Raw genomic sequence first — 17,147 nt, 5'->3', positions numbered from 1 at the left:
TGCTGAATCTTATTTAAATAGCAGAAAAGATAGTGTTTCATTTATTTTCCTGGGATCTTTATTGGGACATTACCCCGCATGTCAGTACAATACAGATCTGTTAATATACTATATTTATTTTAATGTGTCACCCGATACCTGCTTATCTTTGGTAGTGAACGCTAGGAGTCTGATGTACGATATGAGCTCTTCATCGCTTAACTATCTGCTGCCATGTATCCTCATGCGGTGTTCTGCATTGCGTCTCTCGTTCTTGCCATACATTTCACTTCACTTCGGCCTTCTGTTTCTAGTCTCTTTCAAAGAGGTGTTGAGAAGTAAACAGAACAGAAGCATATTTTAGTGAAATATCTTAAATGCCCTGTTACTTCCCTGTTACTTCGCGCTGACAAGTTTCATTCTTAAATATCGGAATGTGTCATGTAGTCTTCGTATACGTGGGTTAAAAAAAGGAACTGTTGTATTTAATATTCTTCAAATCTTACATCTATATACAACATCTTTATGTTTTGTTTTTTTTACCTTTTCCCTTAAGTATAAAAAAAAAAATAACCTCTCTTGTGTTCTATTGTGCTTCATGCAAAAGCTGTCATCTTGCTGCCACATTATGCTTTAAAATTACTACTCCAGAAAAAGATTTATTTTAACAGATTTAATGTATGAGGTCCATAGAAACAGAATTGGACAAAAGATAAGAACATTTGGTCCCATCTAGTCTGTTTCCTGATATTATTATTATTATCTTTTATTTATATAGCGCCAACGATTTACATTATAACGACGTAAACCTTTAACTAGTCCTTGGTCTCGTCTTTGGTTCAGAATAACCAAATGCCTATCCCATGTATGTTTAAATTCCTTCACAGTATTACCATCTACCACTTCTGCTACGTGGCTATTCCACTTATCTACCACCATTTCAGTATACCAGAACTTCCTTAGATTACATTGATGCCTCTGACCCTCTGGTTTTAGATTATGGCATCATGTTCTAACCTTTCTCCTTCTTTGAAATAACCTTCCATCCTGTACTTTGTTAAATCCCTTTATGTATATAAATGTTTCACAAAGTGTGTTAGAACTTTCTACTTGTGTTGACAGTAGGATGGCAAAATGCCAGTTCTGCAGCTGACATAATTTTTAATTTGTTTTTAATTAAATAGGGGTGGCAGGGGTATTTGGGTATACATTTATACATATATATATATATATATATATATATATATATATTTCATATTAGGACAGACCTTTCTTAATCCACAAGAGATTTTATGGTCTTTTTTTAAATAATTACAATCAAAATAATTGTAATGCTTGCAGAAACTGATAGATTGTAAATGGCAAACGGTTCAAATAAAAAATATTTATCAAAAATAACCATTTGTTGCAGGATCTCTAATTGGTGCAGATCTAAAGAAATAGAATTGCTCTGCCTTTCTAGCATCCATCAATTTACCGATTTTGCGCCTTGCTGTTTGTTTTCCAGTTTTAGAAAAGGAATTACATACCAAACACGAGTGTCGAAGTCGACCACCTGATAGCAGCCCACTGCTGGGATGCTGGTCCATCTGGAGTGTACATTCTGATGTGGGGGATGGGGACTGATTTCATTAGCAGACTTCACTTATATTGTTTAAAGGGGTGATTTATAAGCTCCCAAGGGAAAGAGAACAGAAATATTCCCCGTTTTTTTTTCCGTTTTTTTAGAGAATGATATCATGAAAAGTAACTTAATACTTTTTGCTGGAAAAAAAAAACATTTGCTAAAATGGAAATAATTGTGACTCTTTTCTTACCTTATAGCAGGTCGACTGCCAAAGTGATCCATATCGGGACGAATCAGGTCTAAGTACAGCGACCATATGCCCTGTAGGCTCCTAAGCTACTTCGGAAGTATTCCGATCTGAGTGTAAACCCCTGTGTCTGTATTTAATTGAATAGCAGCCTCCATACCTATTGTTTGGCTACAACTCATATATCTCTCAGGTAGTCTCTGGCTAGTGAGAGAAGTGTTAGAAGTCTGTAGAAAAGAATAGGGAACAAGGTATCTTTTATCATATGGATATTATGGGCCATAGGCGTAGGTTGGTTCATGGGGTCTTTAAGTTAAAAACAAATTAAGGGTATTGCATCTATATTACATTTTTGGAGACTGTACCATGTAAAACCCTGTAAAAAAAAACCTCTATAGCTGGAGCCTCGTCGAATGCTTACCAAAACAATGTGGGTAGAAAACAACTTCTTTCTTTTTGGGTTGTCGGTAGACTTACAATGCAACATTAGTAGTGGGATCATATGTAAGTTTTCATGGATGATGAAAGTTGGAGGAAAAAATATATGAAAAAATACAACCTTTAAACAGTTCATCTAATGAAAATAATAAGAATTGTTTTCCACTCTGCATTCATTTATCTTTGAGACCTGATATTTAAAGACTCTGTTATAGAAATCGTGGGGAGAACATGAGGCGTCAACAGACTTCATTCTAGAGAAGCCAGAGAGAAAAGCAACCATGTGAGAAAGCATTCCCTTTTTCCATAGTCCAGCGGTGATATCTTGCTGATTCCAGCTGAGTTCCTGAAACAGGTATCTGGTTAAATCCCAGTCCAGTGTTTTTTTTCCGCATCAGTACCCACAGTAAACATCTAGTTCTACAGCAATCATGTGTTTATGTCCAGAATATGGTTCTGCTCACTCCAGTTCCTGGAGCCTGCAATCCATACTGTTCCGCTACATTTCCTGGATCCGACATCTGGTCATGTAGCAGTTCCTACAGGGAAGGTCTACTTTACCCTCGTTGTTTGTGATGTAAAGAATTGTATATTATGGTGGTGCAAAAGAGGAAATAAGTCTGTTTATATTGCTCAACCCTGAACGATGCATAAGAAATTGGTTGCAGTAGTCTTCCAGTTGCTTCATGGATATTAGATTTGTCTAACTGTTGTAAAATATGTGTGCAGATTTTTCAAGTCAAGTAATGTGCATCTATACCATAGGCGTGATGGCAAAATATCATGTGACACCCAAAGAACCATGTCAACAAGTTACAAGACATAAACAGATACATTCAGGTGTCAAATATGAACCGACTGGTCAGTCTAATCTACCCATTCTATATTGGAAAACATTACATTTGAAATTAATTTCCTGCTCGAGACAAGCATTCCTGAATTCCACTACCATACCACTTCTGGAAATGGATTCCATGCATCCATAATTCTTTCTGCAAACAAATTTTCTGCTCACGTTGCCCTTATAACCCCAAACGCAAAGACAAACATACCTAATTCTGCCAGTTAAGTCAAATCCATATATGCTACAAAGTACTGAAATCATATTAAGATTCATATTAAAATATGCATTTTGAGTAAATGAAATGTTGAGAACAGAATCACGAGGCTCTTTATCTTTCAGGTTCTAATGGGAATGTTTTTTTTCCATTAATTCCAGAGAAAACTAGTTCACATCATTTATCATTTTATATTTAGGTATTTCTTACCAGCTATAAGACCTCCAACCTTCCTTGGCCCCGTCCCTTCTCTATTTGTAGACCGTCCTTATGTCTGTTTGTAGTTACATTGCATTAACTTCGATAACTTCTGCTGGAAGGCTATTCCACTTATCCACTACTCTCTAGGAAATACTATATAATATAAAATTAACATGTAAGCTTCTGCCCCCCCCCCCACATTAAGATTATGAATGCTATGCAATTATTCAGTAAGCTTACTCATTTTTGTTCACAAATTCACAAGTGAGATTGATGGTTTTATTCCACTGGATAGATCCTGAATAGTTGTTTAGAGGGTAAATTTCAGGAATGAATGGGTGAATCTTAAAATTTATGTGACTGGAAAATTATCAAAAAACACTTTACCTATATTTATGTTTTGCCGGTCACGCTTATGCATCTCTCAAATCACTATTTCATATTCTTAATATCTATCTATCTATCTATCTATAAATATATATATATAGATATATATATATAGATATATATATATATTGTCTATTTCTTTAAATACAATTCATATTAAGTTAGAAAAAAAGCTTTTATTCTGTCATGAGTAGATATGAAGCTCCCCCCCAGTATAACACCCATATCATTTATTCTGCTATTGAACAGCAGCGGACTTAAATCCCAGCTGTATTCACTATTTTACCATATGTTCCTGAGCTGCTGCTTTCTGCACTGTGTTGCAATACATTTAATTTACAGTGAAAGGGATTAAGATGAACAGAAAAGGTACACCAAACTCACTGGCTAGAAGAAGATCTATTGGCTGCTAAATGTGAACCGGTGTTGAGCATCTGGGTTCCAGATCCAAACCAACGTGAGGCTGTCACCTTCCTTCACGTCACAAGAAATAACTCAGCCTAACTTAATTATAAATTACCTGCTTTGTGTATTTTATTGCTTTATAAATACACATGAATTGATGATCTAAATGGATTTAAGTCATACAGCCTGACAATTATTTATAAATGAGAAGGCGTTTTCCCTAAAATCTAATTTCTTATGACTCTTATTGTCTATCTTAGACAGGTTTATGTTCCATTTCAGTATCTTTTACTACTCGCCCACTCGAGAGGCTGATCCATTACTCACTTCTAGAGCAGTTTTAAAAATGAAATACTCTGGACTCCTCCCAAGCTACATATATACTAATATTTAATATACAGTATACATATAATGCATATAATATATACATATATAATATGTACTAATATATTATGTGCATACTGCTAGTATGTCATTCTGTATTCATGCAGAGATAAGGGTTTCTTATCACAAATAGATGGCAGAGAAATAAGAAATAGAGAAAAGGGAGAACTATCGTACCTGATGGACCTCTTCTCCAGTCCAGAAGGTCTCCCCATTGCCCTAGTTTGTGCCATCAACAAACTGAAATATTGTGTTGTTTCTATACAGGGTGATCATGTTGACCATTCTTTTCTAGCGACACGTATATATTTCACATATGGCCGGCCAGCACGTGTAAACTGCTGCCCTACAGAATGTCCGATGGATAACCTCATGAAAGGGAATTAGTTACTCAGTTATACATTCCACACACTGCGGGGCAGCACTTTACATGTGCCACTTTAGCAACATGTGAAATGTATGAGTGTCCCTCAAAGGAATAGCTAATGTGTTCACCCTATACTGAACATGCTGATATGGCAACAGTACTTCAGCAAGTAATATATGATTTGAGAGAAAGAACTAACAACAACTTTTGGGTGGGCAGCCAAGTCTATCTGCACTTTTATCATAGTTCTCTAAAGTCCATTGACCTAGAATTCCCATCTTCCACAGATCCTCCGCAGAACTCATTTTATTCATTTATTTTGTATTTTAATATTTTATATGTATTTGCATGTATACAAAAATAAATCAAAAACTTAAAAAAGGGGGAAAAAATACATATTAATGAAATATAACCCAATGTAATTAAAAAAGCTTCTTGATGTGTTTGAAAGAAAAAAGAACATTGACTAAGTTACATCAAGCATGAACAAATGCCACAAGATTGCAGGTGAGACACTTTGTGATTAAAATCTGTTAATCCTGGTGAGTTGCAACTCACTGACGTCACTATTAATTATGAGAGGCCAACCTTTACAAGAAAGGAGGGTTTGGTCCCATATATTGTATCATTCTGATCAGTGTGTCCACACCTTCAACACATTTTACTAATTCACCCGCACATGCAGGGATCAACCTGTTATTCCTGCAGGAGGAGCTAATCTTGGTTGGCCCTACATAGTGCCTTTTGAAATCAGTGAATTGGACTTTAGTGAATACATTCCAGTTATTAATGTGTTTGATGTATAAAGATTGCACATGGAGAATATGAAAGCATTCCCTCTCTCAGATAGCAAGCTGTAGCAACATAATCCCTATCACCAATCACTGCGGCAAATTGATAGGAATACATTGTGGCCGCTCAATGCTAATGCAGACCGTCTCTGAAATTCCATTTTGAGATTTTCATGCACCGACCGCAGCATCTGTTTTTGATCATTAATGTTCTCAATCTTCCTACCTAAGTAATAGCAAAAATTCCTTGAAACCCCTGGCCTCTTATTGTTAGCCTTCTGCTTCTGATCCACACAAGCTCGCTCGAGCTCATGATTGTTGAGTGTTTTGCCTGATGCAGCACACTGGGTCCTGGAATTTAAGAGGTTCATTGCAGGTAACCACACAAGGCAGGGGATCCACTCACAGACACTTTTGTTTTCCAGAGTGTGTTACAGTTTAAATGTGAATGTTTAGAAAAAAAATGTTCCTGCATTCACCTGCATCGGTAAATATAATGTAGAATTATGTTATGACAGGTATGAAATAAAGTTCTGTAGATATGCGATCTGCTTTGGGCATATATTAGGATTTACAAATACAGAAAAATGGTTCACCGCTGGGCGTAGTCTTTGAACGGAAGTGCAGGCAGAAACACAAACCGTGCCAGGAATCTCTCCTATCTGGCTTGAAGGTAGAATCTAATGATGTTATATATTATGATTTGGAACTACTGGGGAAGGTCCCCTGTAATATTACCCCAACATACCCGATTCACAGACACCCGTTTAAAAACTGGTTGGCATGCAAATCAAACCCACTGCATTTCACTAGATTGTTAACTAATTGAGCTTTGCTATTTACATATTGTGTGTATGTGTGTGAGTGTACCTACAGGGTAATGAATCACACCTTCACTTACTACATGTAGTCCTTGCACATCGCTATACATTTTAGTGGACCTATATGGTAATATTTTTATTTAAGGATCACTTCTTCAACAGTCTCAGCCATTAGAATATATCACTGTACAGAAATACACTTACTGGCCACTTTATTAGGTACACCTGTTAAATTGCTTGTTATCACAAATAGCTAATCAGCCAATCACATGGCAGCAACTCAATACATTTAGGCATGTAGACGTAGTCAAGACGACTTGCTGAAGTTCAAACCGAGCATCAGAATGGGGAAGAAAGGGGATTTAAGTGACTTTGAACATGGCATGGTTAATGGTGCCAGATGGCCTGGTCTAAGTATTTCAGAAACCGCTGATCTACTAGGATTTTCACGCACAACCATCCCTAGGGTTTACAGAAAATGGACCAAAAAAAAGAGAAAATATCCAGTGAGTGTCAGTTGTGTGGACGAAAATGCCTTGTTGATGTCAGAGGTCAGAGGAGAATGGGCAGACTGGTTTGAGATGGCAGAAAGCCAACAGTAACTCAAATAACCACTCGTTACAACCAAGGTATGCAGAATACCATCTCGGAACCCACAACACATTGAATCTTGAGGCAGATTATCTACAGCAGCAGAAGACCACACCGGGTGTCACTCCTGTCAGCTAAGAACAGGAAACTGAGGCTACAATTCTCACAGGCGCATCAAAATTGGACAATGGAAGACTGGAAGAACGTTGCCTGGTCTCATGAGTTTCAATTCCAGCTGCAACATTCAGATGGCAGGGTCAGATTTTGGCGTAAACAACATGAAAGCATGGATCCATCCTGCCTTGTATTAACAGTTCAGGCTGGTGGTGTAATGATGTGGGGGACATTTTCTTGGCATACTTTGGGCCCCTTAGTACCAATTGACTATTATTTGAACGCGACAGCCTACCCAAGTATTGTTCCTGACCATGTCTGTCCCTTTCAAACTGGTTTCTTGAACATGACAATGAGTTCACTGAACTCCAATGACCTCCACAGTCACCAGATCTCAATCCAATAGAGCACCTTTGGGATGTGGTAGAACGGGAGATTCGCATCATGGATGTGCAGCCGACAAATCTGCAGTAACTGTGTGATGCCATCATGTCCATATGGACCAAAATCTCTGAGGAATGTTTCCAGCACCTTGTAGAAAGAATGGCCCAAAGAATGAAGGTAGTTCTGAAGGCAAAAGGGGGTCCAACCCAGGACTAGCAAGGTGTACCCAATAAAGTGGCCAGTGAGTGTATAAGGCAATAATAATGAGTTGTGATTCATCTTCATCTATAATTTTACCTAGTTAAAGTGTTTAAGAGATTCTTGTTGGTTGTTATAAAACAATAGCCGTGTTGGAATAAAAAGTTCTTAAAAGTTTTATATATACACTGCTCAAAATAATAAAGGCAACACTTAAACAACACAATGTAACTCGAAGTCAATCACACATCTGTGAAATCACACTGTCCACTCAGGAAGCAACACTGCAACACTTCTGCCTGCAACATCCTCCAGCATGACCGGTTTGGCGGTGGGTCAGTAATGGTGTGGGGTGGCATTTCTTTGGGGGCCGCACAGCCCTCCATGTGCTTGCCAGAGGTAGCCTGACTGCCTTTAGGTACCGAGATGAGATCCTCAGACCCCTTGTGAGACCATATGCTGGTGCGGTTGGCCCTGGGTTCCTCCTAATGCAAGACAATGCTAGACCTCATGTGGCTGGAGTGTGGCAGCAGTTCCTGCAAGAGGAAGGCATTGATGCTATGGACTGGCCCGCCCGTTCCACAGACCTGAATCCGATTGAGCACATCTGGGACATCATGTTTCGCTCCATCCACCAACGCCACGGTGCACCACAGACCAGGAGTTGGCGGATGCTTTAGTCCAGGTCTGGGAGGACATCCCTCAGGAGACCATCCGCAACCTCATCAGGAGCATGCCCAGGCGTTGTAGGGAGGTCATACGGGCACGTGGAGGCCACACACACTACTGAGCTTCATTGTGACTTGTTTTAAGGACATGAAACCAGTATAAATGAGTGGTACTTCTCAGGCACCACACTACAATTTTCTAATACTAGTGAAAGTGGCATAAGAGCTGTAGCTGGTGGTGGTGTCCTTGGTGGTCTATCAGGGGGGATAGGAAGACCACAGCAACAAGGCAAATTATGAAATGAGTACTCATCTGCAGTTAGCAACAAAACTATGCTAATCATTCACAAGCATTTTAAAATCTTTTTATGTTGGTATGGCAACAAGGCTTTTCAACCTTCAAAATCACAGAATGAATTAGAAGCATTGATGGGGCCATTCATAATCAAACTGATCAGGTTTTTTTGGAAAGGATTTTGGTCATTAACAGTGAGAGGCATGATGGTCCTATTATTATTAATTATTATTATTATCCTTTATTTATATAGCGCCAACAGTTTAAGCAGCGCAGTCCTAATGACATATATGCTTGTTCCACTTAGATAAAACAATAATTGCATCCTCCAACATGTGGAGCAAGATATGGCATTTTATTTTTTAATAACCTAAAAAGAACATAGACACCTTTGATGTGTTTTGTTTTGCTTTTTACATTTTTATGCAAACAGTCTATTTTTGAAGGCATTTGGTATTCAACAATACTATGAAAGCTGCATTTTAGTTCGAAAAGTTTAGGAGTAGGTGGAACATCACCATTAATATTGTATGTTCTAGTCAGATAAGTAGGAGGAAGAGAACTAAAATAATAGAGAAGAAATATTCAAACTAATTGCACAAAAACACGCAAAATTAGTTATAAGCCTTGATTACAAGCAGTGGCTACTTAAAATGAGTTATAGTCACGGTGCAATCATTCATTGTTTGTTACAATAGATAATGTTTCTTTTGTTCAAAATATTTACTATTTAACATCAATTTGGTAACATTTATAGCTTCTTTGTAACTAACCATCAATTTTGTTGTCAAATAAGATCTGCCTTAAAATGAATACAATTTGCAAATAGAATACATTAAACTAATTATTAGAATTTTCAGCATTTAATATGACTTTTATCTGTTTGTTATTATTGATACATTAGGCAGAGAATAAGGACACATGAAACATTGGATATATGTTTTTATGTATAATAAGACACCTATTTTTTTCAAGTGCCTGATAATGAATAAATATAACTACTACAGGTACTAAGTACTCTGTTCATTAAGAAAGATTTTGTAGCAATAGTGACACAGATCATTCATTTGCACAGCTGGCCCCCTTTTAGGAGGTTTCCTTTAGTTAATGTCTCGATTTATTATTGAATGTGTTCATGCTCATACATATTAGTATGTCGAGTTTATGTCAGTGACTGTTTTTGAGTAGGCTGAAAGGTTTCTAGTAAAGTGTGGGTGGAATAAAACAAGAGTTTCATTTTAGATTTATTGATACTGTGTTTGCAAAATGTACTATTCCATGAGATTTATCATTCTATGGACGTTTTCACAAGCATATGTAACAAAGTCTGTTGCTATATTTGTTATTCATTATAAATTCAGCGTTAATAGACAAATTGTCACTGAGTGCTGTCCTGTTTCGAAATTCTGTGTAAACAGGGTGGTTATCCACTCTCGTTATAAAACCCAATTAAAATTAATTAATAAAACCCCATTAATTAAATTAAGGGCAAACATCACTATCGTGATTTAAAATTATTCCAAATTACTTACCAAATTTTACACATTCTGTATTTTCTTAGAGTCCAGCTAATTCATACTTTCTTTACACTGTGTTACATGGACCAACACATCTGAAGAAGAAACTTACTAAGTCTATTCTTTTTTTTTACTTTTTAAGTACCGTATTTGCTCGATTATAAGACGACCCTGATTATAAGACGACCCCCCAAATCTGAATATTAATTTATGAAAAAAAGAAAAAGCCTGAATATAAGACGAACCTATAGTAAAAAAGTTTTACCAGTAAATGTTAATTCATGTAAACTATTTTTTTAATAAAAGCAATGATTGAGAAAAATATTTTTGTTTTATTTCCTTCTATTTTCCAACCTGCCCCCCCAGTTATGCACATCTGCCCCAGAAATGCCGTATACCCCCTATATGCCACTGTGCCCCATGATATGCCTTTTAACCCTATATGCCACTGTGCCCCATGATATGCCTTTTGACCCCCTATGTGCCACTCTGCCTCCAGAAATGCCTTATACCCCTATATGTCACTCTGGCATTAAGGGGGATAAAAGGCATTTCATAGAACACTCTGCCTCCAGAAATGCCTTATGTCCCCCATTTAACACTCCCCTGCCCCCCCCAACGTACCAGTGCTTCTGACTCCCCTGTCATGCAGCCGGGGCAGCGTGTAGATGTCTACGCGATTTGCGTGGACAACTTACGCCACAGCCGGAAGGAGGTGTGGCTAGCAGCGGGGTTGTCTGCGTCCATTGCGCGGACCTTCCCTGACTGTCAGAGAGAATTCCCCGCACCGGTGCGGCCTCTTCCTGTTCCCCACCCTGACTCTTGTCCTTGCCCATAGAACTGGGAACTTGTTATCACATAACTCTTAGCAGTGTTGCCTCTGGATATTTATGGTTATTATGGGCAACTTTAGGAAAAAATGTGCAGCAAAAGTGTGCTTACAAGTCAGACTGTGATGTGAAATGTGCTCCCCGCACAACCGTAACCATGTGTCAAATGTCCTGCCAGACCAAACCAAGGGAGGCCTATGCATATCTCAAGCTTCCTTATAACCTGCTCGGCGTTAAGGCCAGGAGACCGAGCTTTTCCTGTCTCACCTGATCTTCCAGGCACGTGTTTCTTTTCCAAAGATATAGACTACTGAAACCTAGCATAACTTGGTACTCTCCAGTCAGTGGCGTCGCTACAGGGGGGGCAAGAGGGGGCAATTGCCCCCCTAGGTTATTCCTTGCCCCCCCTTTTGCCCCCCCTGCCGAATTTGTAACCACCCAGGACAGTCCCAGTCAGGTGCTAACGACGGCACCTTGCCGTCAGTAGCACTACCTTACCTTGATGGAGGTCTGTGGACCTACATCACCACCTACCCCTCAATCACCACCTACCCCTCAAACTGAAGGGCATCACCGGGGCCACCCGATCCGCCCGGTGCCGTGTCGCGCAATGACGCGATGACGTCACCGCGCAACTTTATTAACAACTGACAATTGTCAGTTAAAGAGGTATGGGGGCATGCTGCTTAGATGCCTGTATCTCAGGCATCTAAGCAGCTACATACCCCCAACATATACCGTTGGAAAGGTAATCGCCTCACCTTTCCAACGGTATATAGATTGTAAAAAAAGAATAACAAATATTAAGTTAAAAAAATAAGAATGTAAAAAAAATGGATTTGGGGGTCTCTAAAGGCAGATAAAAAAAGATCAAAATTGCCTAGAGACCCCCAAATTAAATTATTTAAACATAAAGTAGTTTAACTTTAAAAAAAAAAAGTTTAAGTATTCTAGCTAAATGATCACTGTGGTAGCCAATGTTACCACAGTGATTATATAGCTATAAAAAGTTACATTCCCTTTTTAAAAATGGCCGATACTAATTTTAAATCCTATTATGCCTTTGATCATGGGGTTAAATTTCGCCAACGGTAGAGGGAGGCAATTTCTGAAATCCTGATGAACTGCAAATATTATTAAAATCAGCCATTTAGCCCGTGCGGTACGCGAGTAACCATCTCATCCCTGGAGCGCCTTGCATTTTTACTGCAAAACTTATTTTTGCTGTAAAAGTGATTTTTTTTTCTCCCTTTACCATCATTTCTTTGGGATTGTAACGGGAAAGAATGGTGTGTGCTACTGTGAGTGAATGGAGATATGAAAGGCGTGTGAATGGTCAGTAATTAGGGTTAAAGCCTTGACGTGGCATTACTGCTCACGTAGGAAGTTAAATTATGGCACAAAAAGTATACATTTGCAAAAACGACATCCCTTGGCGCATCAAATGAGGGGCTGCATGTGTCGCTATGGTTAGAAAAAAGATATTTTCAAGCCAAAGCGACATATTCCATCATTATTTGTGCACTCAACTTTTGTCCTAGAAATACATGTAGGCCCTCATTTGAAGCTCCAAGGGGTGTAGTTTCTTAAAATGGATGAATTGCCTGAATGAGGGAGAACATGAGTTAATATGTGGATGAATTGTCTGAATGAGGGAGAGCATGAGTTAATATGTGGATGATTTGTCTGAATGAGGGAGAGCATGAGTTAATATGTGGATGATTTGTCTGAATGAGGGAGAGCATGAGTTAATGTGATTGTGTGTATCATAGATGTATAATTGTGTAAGGGCAAAGATGGCACTAGCAGGATGTTTGAGCCTTGGGGAACAGGATGGCACAGGCAGGGTGTATATGGGACAAAGATGGCAAATCTTATGTGTGTTATCTGGGTGCTGGCCAGGTTCTATGTGGGCAGCGTGGTTGGGGTGTGCAACCTGTGATCTATCCCTGTAATTTAGGGGTTTTAAATATACCTTTAATGCTGTGTTTTTATGTGAATTCCAATTGATCTGTACCTGCAAAGCTTGGTTTGTGTGTTATTCTGTTGATCCTTATCTGCTATGCTATGTTTCCATACATTATTTATGTATACCTGCAAATACAGGGTTTGTATGTCTTGTTCAGTTGATTAATACCTGCAATGCTGTTTCCATGTATTTATTTGATCTATACCTGCAATGCTACATTTCATATATTATTATTGTATACCTGCAAATACAGGATTTGTATGTCTGATTCAGTTTATTTGATATATACCTTCAGTGCTGAGATCACAAGTGAATTTCAATTGATCTATACATGCAAAGCTGGGTTGTGTTGATCTATACCTGCTATCGGCAGCAGGGTCTAATATTTATATATATATTTATATATATATCGGCAGCAGGGACTAATATTAATATATATTGGCAACTGGGGCTAATATTAATATATATGGGCAGCAGGGGCTAATATATATATATATCAGCAGCAGGATCTAATAGTAGGCCCTGAAATCATTTAGTGCAAAAGTTAAGGTATTGTGTTGTTTAAAGGATTTCAAGGATTAGTCATACTAAATTGTGGCTTCAGGCTTCCCATGTTGAATGATCAAGTATTGTATTGTCCAATAACAAACGTATCATTCCATAGCACATTACTTTTGGCAATATATATATATATATATATATATATATATATATATATATATGTGTGTTTTTTCAGTGGCATGATTTAATGGTGGAAATTATTAATGCCCCCCCAGTTTGACTGTGGTATCTTGTGTGCCCCCCCTATATATTGTTTCTAGAGTCGCCACTGTCTCCAGTTTTCAGCCAATTAACTATTGTCCCCAATCCTTGCCTCTTTTTGAGGTTAACTAGCACCACCACTTTGCCCAAGTCACTTCACCTTCCTATCTCCTATAGCGCCAGCTAACTATGCACATCCATCACTATAGGGAGGGCATTATATGTTTTAACGATAATTTCTCAGTTAGTGTAGTGTAAATGAAATATAGACTTTTTGGGCAAGTGCGGCTTTCTTTTGAATCCATATTTCTATATCTAATGCATGACATTATTTTTTTATTAAAAAAGTGGGAAATATAAAAAATCACATTTATGCACTGTTTTAAACATTCTTCATTATACACAGCTAATGCAAATGGAGAAAATTACCAAAAATATATTTGTTGAGTTGACCCTAGAAACCACCCTATGTGCCTAAATGATATTCATTTATTTTAAATTTCCTACATTTTTTAAGTTCTTTATGTGTTCTTTTGTTTTCTTTTTAACCCCCACCTACCCCTTAACTACACTAAATCTATCTTATAAATTCCCCACTAACCATCCATCTCACTAGAAACAATTAAATATAATTGATCACAATGAGAAGGAGAGAGCCGGAGATTATCTGACGTTAACTGTGCATGTAATTCTCTGTAGAGGTGATCACTTCTGCGAGAGGCAGTGCATCGACTGTAGACCAACTGCTCGGGTCATGGAACAGTCAGTACCGGTCGACTGATCACAGTGACATTGAAGTGTTTTTAACCAATGACATATCAGGTACATCACAGGTTCAGTAGAACCATTTTTTATGACCATGTCATTGGTCGTGAATGGGTTAAAACTAGACTTTCCTTTTCTGCCCCAGGGATTCTGACCATCTCCATTCAACCATTGTTTTTGTATATATTCCATAAAATATGCACTAAAGGATAGATATTATATTTGTGATGATCCGGGTCTTGACTTGAGCTGAGGGATTTATAATGATACTGAAACCTGAAAATGTTTCCCTGCCATCTACTGCCTATTCAAGTGAGAAGCAATTATGTACTGGTTTATTAGTATCCAGAAAAAAATCATATGGATACATGTATAGTGTTTAATTAGTTTTACTGTGTCTGAGAAGATTGCATTCTATAAATGCTTTAACAGGATTAATAGCTATTACATTTTGGGGAAATTGCATTTTTCTATTATAACTAATGCATGCACTCTCTTAATTAGGCGAATATTATTTTCATGCGAAACTGTTCTGCTAACATTTGTGTTTAATATCTGCTTAGAATACAATATGTCTCCAGAGGGGACATGGCAAGACACCCTGCATCTACAGCAACAATAAATCTATGAAAGAGTTGCTTCAAAATAAAATGTTTGCAATGTGATAAAACCTAAAACTTGAGATAGTTTCTTCTGAATACAAAACTTTACAAAAAAACTCACTTTAATTACAGGATTAAGACAGGCTTTTTTTCTAAATAAAAAAAACAAAAACAAAAAACCCTGCAGGAGCCGATATTATAATATACAGGGATAACATTTTTCCCCAAAAATATGCCTATAAAAATATTGCATCAGCTGTGCTTTAGTTAATTGAACACCCCACTCACAGCACAAAACGTAGGCTTACACTATCCCATTTGACCTAGAATATAACCAGACAGGAACACCAAGGGTTTAAATGTCTATGAATAGAACATATATAACAATGTTGGCTTGTTATGTTGCGTTTCAAATCGTTTAAAAGTATTTGTTAAAAGGCTTGGTTATGGTGCCACTCCATGATCCTAATCGTCATTCATTCCATAAGGTTCTCCACAATGCCATCAGAAAGTGTAAACCTCTACAAAGGTACCTTGCCCAAGGAGGAATGTATAGATAGTTAAAGTAAGCTCTGTTGAATATGCTCCTTGATCATAGTGACTCTCCATTAAACATCCAAAGAAGATGAGAACAACAGCAATATATTAAAACCCTGAGCTCTACAACTCTATGTGCACCGTAACAACATACTTAAAAAACTTATTGGTTGTGAGGTCTGCCACTGTATTCAGTTGCAAAGATTTGGAGTAATACTAAAGAGATTAAAGTATTAGACCCAGTAACACGTAAAAAGGCCATAATTTCAAATTAATTTTACCAGCTTCCCATAGTTCGTTATGATCACATTAATCATTGTGACAATTTAAATCCCCCTTTTTGTAGAGAAATGTTGATGAGAAAAAAACTCATTTAATTGTTCTGTGTGAATGAATTTATGTGTTTCTCCCAGTCCTCTGTTTAAAATATTACTTCTGTTTAATATGGCCTTTTATGGCAGCTTATTCTGCGTCTATGCCTGTAATGGACAGTAAATAATATGTGGTATAATCCCATACCATATGGGTTTATTATTGAATATATATATATTCTATGGCCATACTTTTTGCAAACACCAGCATATTATATGATTAGAATACTGCCAAAAACAATGTTGCTGATTAGTACATTAAGATAAATGTTTAAACATTGTCATGAGTTGACGAAGTAAACAGAAGCTTTAAATTAATTTTAAATAATATTTTGTGAATATATTATATTATCATGGTCTGTTATTTTTCTGTGTGATAAAATTATTTGCTTCATGGTCTCAAAAAAGACCCTTTGCTCTTCAAAAGCAAATCCAGACATAAAAAAAAAATGTCAGGAATGTATTTCATTGTGCATGCACACGCCAATAAATTGATTCATTTTTCTGTCATCTCGGTAAGGGGACTTGGACACAGCTCTCCCTATGACTATTATTCTTCTCCTGAGAGGTCAGGAGAACCAGCAAGTATCTACCTTGTTTTGCCGCTGAGACCGATCAGAAATAAAGCACTCAAGCATGACTCTTATGGGTATTTGTAACTGACAACCACACCACAAAGTAACATCTGCCAGCCAAATCAAGATCCCAATGGGTGATGTGAATGATGTGTGTTTTTTATATTGGGTGTCAACATACAGTCCCCTCAATCACCCTTGTGTCTAAAACGTTCAAAATTATCTTTCAGCCACATTTACTGAATAACCTAAACTGTATATCTGTGTGGTTTACATATTCATAAAAAAAGACAAAGTTAATACAGTAAAAGCTCCACAAGCTAG

This window comes from Sceloporus occidentalis, unplaced genomic scaffold, assembly GCF_023333645.1.
Source record: "Sceloporus occidentalis isolate IW3139 unplaced genomic scaffold, rSceOcc1.0.p SCAF_25, whole genome shotgun sequence".
NCBI classification, from domain to species: Eukaryota; Metazoa; Chordata; class Lepidosauria; order Squamata; family Phrynosomatidae; genus Sceloporus; species Sceloporus occidentalis.
This window is presented reverse-complemented; position numbering follows the sequence as displayed.